The sequence below is a fragment of the Triturus cristatus genome, chromosome 4_2, assembly GCF_964204655.1.
Source record: "Triturus cristatus chromosome 4_2, aTriCri1.1, whole genome shotgun sequence".
Classification (NCBI taxonomy): Eukaryota; Metazoa; Chordata; class Amphibia; order Caudata; family Salamandridae; genus Triturus; species Triturus cristatus.
Genome location: NC_140586.1, coordinates 285,686,842 through 285,696,513, shown reverse-complemented (window position 1 = coordinate 285,696,513; position 9,672 = coordinate 285,686,842).

Genomic DNA, 9,672 nt, shown 5'->3' with positions numbered 1-9,672 from the left:
CTGTTCACCTTAATGAGCCGGCTATTCTACGTTCATTTTTACCTAATGCTAAATGTTACAACATCAGCAGAGAATTTTTCCCACTATCTAGGTGTACAAAGATGCATTAGGTTTTACATGGACAAGATAAAAAACTACACACACTGGACCTACCGTTTGTGTCCTTTAACCACCCAGGAAAAGGTTAACCCGTATACTAGCAGGGTACAACACAGCTGTGAACCTCCATCACCTTCTTCCATATCACGGCGATGCGTCCACTCCAGAGTAGAGTGAGGGTGCATTCGATCAGAAGAATGGCATTGACTGCTGCAATCTACCTCCGAGATAAAAGGGCAGGGTGTATCTGGAGTGGTTTAAAGAGGCCTGGAGTGGATTCAAGTCCTTGCAGCCTTGGTGTTTGGTGGGCTGACATTTAATAGCAATGGCTGCAGGTTTCTGAGCACTGAACTTTGGGCACTGGTACTCTTTCTTTTACAAAGAAACCACTGCTGGGGACTCCCGGCCTGATGATGTGGAATGAGTCGAGCATTTGAATAAATGAAAGATACCAATGTAGGAGATGTGGACTTATAAATCAGTAACTAATTTCATTTTGAGGCATACTCCTGGGGTTCTTTCTAAATCCCTGAAAATTGGATCCAAACATAGGAGTAATCCTTTTGGGGACAGATATGACTTTTCAATAGTTGGCTTTGTAGGAAGAGGCTCGGCGAAGTCAAGCTTTGCAGCCATAGTAGCATGGTAGAGGTCCAGCGACACCTGGCATTGCAGCATGCTACATGGTTTAGACCCAAAGCAGCAAGGCTCTGCAACCAGTCTTGCATGACATGCCAGCCTCTGCAGCCACTGTTAAAAGAAAGAGGCCCGGAAGTGCAGGTTCCGCAGCCAGTGTTACAGTGGTTAGCATCTGAGATTACATTCTCTGCAGATGTAAGTTGTAAGGCGACATCCAGAAATGCTAGTGTGATGGTGATAGAACCACAGACACTAGGTCCTGCAGCTAGTTTGATTGGGTAAAGCCTTGACCTGGAGCTAGTGTGGTGGGCAGAGACCAGGCTTTGCAGCTAGTGTTTGTAGGGAGAGACCAGCTTTTGAAGACAGTGTTCCGACTGATAAATTCAGGGATGCCTGGCTGTGAAGCCAGTGTATTAAGGAGGGGCCAGTCCTGCTAAACGTGTAGTTGGGAGAGACCAAGTTCTGCAGTCAGTGTCGAAGGAAGAAAACAGTTTCAGAAAGCAGCTTGTTAGGTAGAGCCAGAATACATTGTGGTAGGGAGAATCTAGACTTTGCAGGCATTGTAAAAGGGAGAAGCCATGTTTTGCAGCCAGTGTGGTAGGGAGAGGCCAGAGTTTGCAGCTGTACTACAGGGGATAGATTTGGATAGGTGTGGTTCTGCTGCAATTGCGAGATGGGATAGTGTAGTGACCTGGGCCAGGGCACTAGGACCCTGCAGTGGACCATGGGGACCCTAGGGTAACTGGACGCCACATCCGGTCAAGGGTGTGGGGAGGGAACAGTAGAGGGGACGAGGGAGAGAGGGCAGATGTAACTACGAGTAGCTCTGCGCAGAGGTAGAATAAAGAAAAGAGAACTCCTACCTGTGTCTTTGTGGGATTGTGGGGACACGCCAACTGACGATCGAAGGTGGGATTCACCAACAAAAAGCAGAAGGAAGCCGAATCGTCATCCTCCCTGACCTGAAGCAGGCGTGACAAACCAGGAGCCCACTCGGGTCCGCTGGACGACAGGAGGACAATCGCGACGATCCGATCATCGCGCCGATCCCCGATCCAAAAAAAAAGCCAGGAGCCCCACCCTGGTCTGAGGGGAGCAGCGAAGCGAGCAGCGACGCGGGAGCCCACCCCGGCCGCGGAAAAGGGAAGCGGTAAGAACGCTGAGGCAAGAGCAAATAAATTAAATAAATTAGGCGTCCGCCCGTGAGGAAAAGAGTGAGAAGCGCCAGCACCGGAGCGTGCACAAATAGAACTGAACGAGGAAAGCGCGCGTAATTCAAAGGAACTCTTGCGAGAGCGGCGGCCATCTTTAAGTCAGGCAAAACGGGCCAATAGGAACAAAGAACAGTGCGGCGGCCATTTTGAAAGGTCAGGCATACTAAGAGGACAGAAACATCGCAAGACTACAGCAGCCATTTTGAAGTCAGGCAAAACCGGCCGAAAGGAACAAAGAACAATGTGGCGGCCATTTTGAAGTCAGGCAGCCATTGAAACCTATAGGAAAACAGAAAAAGAGAGGAAAAAAGGCATAAAAGAAGAAAAAAACAGCGAAACAAAGCAGGATACAGTGGAAATAAAGGGGCAAATAAAGAACTAAGGAAAAAAAAAAAGAACAGGGGAGAAGGACCAGAGAAGGAAAATGAGCGACAATGATGAGAAGACGAGCACGCAAGCCATATTCCGCAGGCCTCTACCGTTCAGCCTATCGGAGCCAGAAGCGGGCATCCGGTGGGAAAGATGGATCAGGAAATTTGAGCGCTACATGAGGGCCACGGACGTCCCGAATAGCAAGCAATTGCACCTGCTTCTGAATCTTGCGGGGAATGAAATAGAGGATTTATTGTTAATATTCCCCGCCGATCAAACGGCGGATTACAAGGGAGTGATAAAGTGTCTCACTCAGAAATTTGACCCCCAACGAAATGTTGATTTGGAGAGATACGCATTCAACACTGCATGCCAACAAGGAGAAGAGAGTCTAGATGACTTTGCAACGAGACTGAGAAAATTGGTCACGTACTGCGAGTTTGACAAATTTGACAATGAACAAGCAATAAGACTGCGCATCATCGAAGGTTGTTAATCAGTGGAGTTCAGAGCACACATTCTGAAGGAACAAACAACGCTGGAAATTATATTGACGATGGCTCGCACGGAAGCAAGGGCCACAGAGCACGCAAAGCAGATGGAGCTAGGAAAAGAGAAGAGAGTAGCGTGAGCACATCGCGTCACTGGGAACTTCAAAAAGAAGGAATTCCAGGTGCAGACTGTACCAAAGAAGGGCGAACAAACATGCTACCGGTGCGGCCTCGAATTTCCACATGTTGGTGCCTGCCCAGCTATGGGTCAAAAGTGCAGGAAGTGCAACAGGGACAACCATTTTTCAAGCACATACATGACTAGACAATTCAGAAGTGAAAGAGGCAGAACAATGAGACCAAGGATGACCAGCAACAGGTACGCACGACACATGGAAACGGCAAGTCGCAGTTCCTCCGACGAAGCAGAAAAAACGGCAGCTCCTGTGTCGGAAGCGAGACTATATCTCATGTTAGATGCACCAAGAGAAGGAAAAGAGACAGAATACATTCATCTTGTGGAAAAACAACAAATAAAGAAGACAGCCACGGTGGACATCGGTGTAGGGAGCCACCAAGCTAAGTTTGTACTTGACAGTGGAGCAACATGCAACATCATGTGCATGTCAGAATACCAGAAAATAAGAGTGAAACCATAACTATCACCGTCAACAGTGGATGTGTTCACTTGGGGTTCCAAAAGGCCAGTAGAAAATATGGAAAAATTCACGGAGATCTTGACATACAAAGACAGATTTTACCAAGAGGAAATACATGTGCTCAAAGGAGACATCCCAGCACCGTGCCTGCTCAGTAATGTGACGGCACAGGTGATGGGGCTACTAGCAATGACATACCACATGTCGGAAATGAAAAACATCCTACAAGAATACCCTGCTATACTGAAAGGTCTTGGTAAGCTGAAAGGGAAACAAATAACATTATACATCAATGAGGCGATCAAGCCGGTGGCTCAGCATCATAGACGAGTACCAATACATCTCCAACCACAAGTTGAAGAGGAAATAACAAGCTTACTGGCACAAGACATAATTGAACCTGCAGAAGGACCAACGCCGTGGGTGTCTCCGATTGTGGCAGTTCCTAAGAAAAACACCTCAAAGATCCGCATCTGCGTAGACATGAGGATCCCAAATATAGCAATCGCAAGGGAACGTCTCCCGGGGTCACACCTGAATGACATGATAAGCTGTGTTTATCTACGGAAAATCATTCACAATCATAACTGATCACCAGGCGTAGTGACGATCTACGGCAGCCCATCAGCCAAAATGCCACCCTGGATTGAACGCTGGGGCATAACACTAATGGACTTTGACTTCACTATTGTGCACAAGCCAGGGAAAGAACACAATCCGGCAGACTACATGTCGAGACACCCATTACCGCAGGTCCACGAGCCGACATCAATGGCAGAAGAATACCTCAACTTCGTACTGAAACAAAACACCCCAGCGCGGATAACACTACTAGAGCTAGCAAAGGAGAGCAAGGGCGATGCCATGTTGCAAACAGCAATGGAGATAACGAGAAAGCAGAGATGGAGGCACGTCAATAATAATTGCACCTGGGGAACAGGAGTATGCAAGGAAGAAGTGCTAGCTCTCAAGAAGATCAATGAGGAACTGTCCGAAACAGACACAGGGATAATGGTGAGAGGGATGAGAATCGTGATACCAAGCTCACTCCGGAGGCAACTGGCCAATCTGGCTCATGAGTCACGCCGAGGCGTGGTAGCCACCAAGAAACTACTAAGAGAGAAAGTATGGTTCCCCGGCCTGGATCGCATGGTAGAAGAAACCATATCGACATGCCACCTCTGTCAAGTGATAGGACCACCGGCTAAGCATGAGCCACTACAAATGTCGGATCTTCCAAGAGCGGTGTGGACAACATTAGCAGCTGATTTCTTTGGGCCCCTGGACACCGGCAACTACCTGCTTGTGGTCATCGACGAATACTCACGGTTCCCGATAGTACGACAGGTCTCATCAACGTCAGCCACAGCAACACTACCGATATTGGATGACATTTTTGCAGCATGGGGTTCACCAGAAACACTAAAAACAGACAATGGCCCTCCATTCTCAGGAGAAGAGTTCCGCAGATTCATGGTTTATCTAGGGATAAACCACAGGAAAATAACACAGCTGTGGCCTCAAGCGAATGGAATGGTGGAGAGGTTCATGGGGAACATCAAAAAGGCAGTTCAAAGCTAGCGCAGATATCACTTAGCCAAGCGCTGTGCCAAGTACTACATGATTACAGAAACACACCCCACAACTCCACAGGAAGGTGTCCAGCAGAGCTAGTACTGGGAAGAACGAGTCGGACGAGGCTACCGCAAATAGAAGCAACCGTGCCACCAGATCACAGCAGCATTGCAGACAGGGACAGAGAGGCGAAAGAAAAAATATGCAGACGCCAAGCGGCACGCCATCTCGTCAAACATAAAGGAAGGAGACACGGTAGTTGTACGTCAACGACAACAAAGAAAATCTGACAGCATGTTCTCCAAAGACCCACTAACAGTAACAAAAGTGAAGGGCCCAATGATCACGGCAGAGTCAGAGCATCAGAGGATAACAAGAAACAGCTCACACTTCAAAGGATTACAGGAGAAGGAAAAAGAAGAAGATGACACGGAGACAGCAGAACAAGAAAAGCAGGAGCACAGCAAGAAAGAAACAAGAAATAGAGAGGGACCAGAGGAAGAGCAAGAGACGGGGGCCGGCCCACGAAGAACATGCAGACTGCCAAAGAGACTAATAGAAGAAATGTAGTAATGGGAAGCATACTGAACTATGCCATGACAGACCTGCATCTATCACCTACCTACACATCTGTGTGTTGTCACCGTCTCGTCATTCTTGTTTTTTTTTTTCTTTATATTCTTATTAAATTTTTCCATCAGTGCAGTGAAACCAACAACAGAGAAAAATAAAGGACTCAATCCTCAATGTATATATCAGGAGAAATCCGAACTTCCCGCGTTTCCTCCCTAATGCTCCAACCCTCCGCCCTCTCTACCCCCCCGCCCCCTCCCCCTGTCAGTGTACCCGCGTCAACCCCTCCTTCACTGCTGCTGGGAGGGACCCGGGGTCTAGGAAATCCGAGCCCAGGGCAATCAAACGAGCCTGTCCACTGTTCTCAAGAGACCGGAGACACACCCCCCCCCCCCCACCCCCCATCCAGATCCCAGCCGCCCATCACGACTATTCGACAGTTACCAATACATTGTGCAAACGCTGAGTCCTCCACAGGTGTACCTAAATGGCCCTATTCAGGGCGGTCTCCCCAGTCGCCCCAGGGGGCCCCACCCCGGGTTCCACACTCCCATCCCCGTCCACAGGATCCCTATCCTCCTAATTCAACTCCTCCAAGGATCTAAGCCCTTCCACCAGAGCTCCCCACGCCCGCGCCGCCTCCAGCGCTTTGTCATTAGACGTGCGTCTGGCCATCTGCAGGCACAGCGTCCCTTCGCTCCCCGCTCAGGACAAGAAGCTCGCCTTCCATCTCCGAAGCTCGGCCCAGATCTAGCCTTCCAGTGCATAGTGAGCTCCCTCTTCGCCATTATCAATCCTAGATCGTAAAACTTGCTTGTAATTTTGGTTTTGGGAGTGTGCGGAAACCACAACAACAGGCAAGTCCCCATCTCCGCCTCCAGCTCTCGCTCCGTCACTTGATTCAGGCACGCCACCACATCTACCCAATAAGAGCCCAGTCCCACACAGGACCAAAACATGTGACCAAAATCAGCACCCTCCACTCTGCACCGAGGAACCTTCTCGTCATTCTTTGTGACACAAGGGGGAGATGTAGTGACCTGGGGCAGGGCACTAGGACCCTGCAGTGGACCATGGGGACCCCAGGGTAACTGGACACCACATCCGGTCAAGGGTATGGGGAGGGAACAGTGGGAGGGAACAGTAGAGGGGACGAGGGAGCGTGAGCAGATGTATTTACGAGCAGCTCTGCGCAGAGGTAGAATAAAGAAAAGAGAACTCCTACCTGTGTCCTGTGTCTTTGTGGGATCGTGGAGACACGACAGATAGGACTAACATCAGTGTGTACAACCAGTGCACAGTGGTGACCTAGAATCCCGTAGGCAGAAATATAAGGGGAAAAGTAGCTGATTCTATTCGAGAAGGTAAAAAACACTTCACAAATGTGTGGAAGCCAATGCCTCATTCAAGAAGATCAAAGAGATAGAAGAAATACCTGTAGTAAATGCTGCATCCTTTCCTTAGGTCATGCTTTATGTAAAATCCACATTGTTTACTTAACTGACATTATGTATGGGTTTATGAACTGTATGTCAATGATTGTACGTACTGTATGTATACATGGGCACACATGTACAGGTAATACTGGACTGGGATTATTGTTCTGTTCTGGTTATAAGTAATGCAATAGCCTTGGCAAAACACCTTTAACCATATCAATAAAGTTTATTTGAATGAGTTGATAGTGCAATTTTTTTTCCCCCTGCAATCAAGAGTGTTTAGAGCCATTATATGCTGGTTACACTAAGTTCTGCCGGATATTCATCCTCCAGAACCCTGATTTTAAGCAATAATGGGGATGTTTGTTGCTGGTTTATGTAATTAAGATAGTTTAGAGATACTGTAATACCCATCAAAACAAGAACAAAATATATTTGTCGAAATCTGGTAAAGATCTACTGTGGTGCCAGTCCTGCTGCTGACTCTTTATGGTAAATATGGACAACAAAAACGTGCGCAAAATACTAGCAGAGTGACTGAGCAAGGTTATAGACATACTAGATAATACTGCTTCCCCTAATAGAAGAAATACTGAATAGGACCACAGCGCATGGAAGCTTGGATGCAGACAAAGCGTTGGACATGGTAGACTGGCAGTTCATGTATGACACACCCCCTAGATACAGATTGAGCAAACAATATTTAAAGTGGATTACTCTTTCATATACTGATCCAAGCCCGTGTTATCAGAAAAATATGTGATTCAGAGAAACAGGATTTCCACTGTCTCATCTAATTTTTGCATTGGGACTGGAGCCTCTGGCTCATCCGCTAAGGCAGCGATGTGTGTGGATGGAGGGGTAGCTAAGGGCAGTTCGACCCATGATGGGTCTTTATACGCACTCACCATTCTTCTTTACCTAAATTCACCTAAAACTATATTTCCTTGCATGTTAGAGACTATAAAGGAATGTGCAGCGGCTTCAGGATTCCGTGTGACGTGGGATAAGTCAGTGCTTTATCTCATTCCCCAAAGAGCTAAGTGTAAATTTGTCCTAATTTACAATACACAAAGTGAATGTACTATGGGCTGTTAGTAGATAAGAGAAGTCTATAACATCCAGGACAACTTACTCTTGATAGATGCTGTTCTGAGACAGGCAACGGTGCTGCTCATTCAAAAACATGTACCTAGTCCTGAAGATAACATGGCTAGCATCTCATATATCATCTCCACTGCCCATCAGACTACCAAGTTGATTCTTAAAACTTGTTTCAGGAATGCCACATGGTGCTGTTATTACATCTGTTGTACGTTAGCTTCAGGTAACAATGCGTCTAGATATCATCCGTGCAGCTGATAATCAAGATACACCAACCTTGCAATCTGTATCCAAGAGATGCAGAGGTTGCTTCCACAGAGCCCACAGTCATACTCACATTACTACTGTGTAAGTTAGCAGTAGACCCTGGGAAAGAGGAATGGGACCAAGACACTGGATATTGTCAGACTGCCTGGTTTCACATCTGGGCTGTCTTAGTCTTTGCTGCTGATTTTTAAATACAGAATAAGGCAAACATTTGATTACCAAGGGTTTAGATGAGTTACGATATTATTAAATGTTTTTCACATTATAGTTACCATCTTGTTACATTGAATGTGAAAAGAACCACAGAAAGTCATGTCATAACATTCAAGGTAGCTCTTTAGCAAACAACATATAGCAGCCCAAGTGTTGCTTACAATTACTGTATCAACTTTAATTCCATTTCACCTCGGAAGAAACATCATGTTTCATTACAGTAGAGAGAGTGGGAAATATAGTGTCAGCATGTATTCCATATACAAGATCTGAAATTAACTTGTATGATCAACACTATAGTCATACTAAAAACTAAAAAAAAAGTTATTATTATAACTGTAATATGAAAAGCATTCAGTAATATAACTCATCTAACCACTACTATGCAATTGTTAGACCTGTCAACCTTAGGGTGGTCTTCTCTGAACAGTTTTGCCTTCCTTTTCCATATTCGCTGATCTTGGTTTTGCTGGCCTTAAGACTCTGCACACTTTACCACTGCTAACCAGTGCTAAGTTGCGTGTGCCCACTCCTTAAAACATGATAGCATTGATTCACACCCAATTGGCACATTTAATTTACTTATAAGTTCCTAGTAAGGTGGTACTACCAGTACCCAGGGACCGTAAATTAAATCTTACCAGTGGGCCTGCAGCCCTTTGGACCTGGCAAAATAACTCTTTTGCCAGTCAAACCTTCCTTTTTCATACACATAAGGCACCCTTGGGTAGGCCCTCGACAGCTAAGGGGGCACGGTGCTATGTTTTTAAAAAGTAGGACATATACTTTTAAGTTTTATATGTCCTGGTAGTGAAAAACTGTTACATTCGTTTTTCACAACTGCAAGGCCTACCTCTCCCACAGGACAACATTGGACTTAACTTATTACATTTAATAAGCTGTAATTTCCAAATGAGAATAGGTAATCAGTTCATGTTTGGTGTCTTTGGAATTGTAATGGGAAATCCTCTCTTATGGTGAAGTTGGAATTTTTATTAAAAGTTTTGAAAATGCTCTTTTAGAAAGT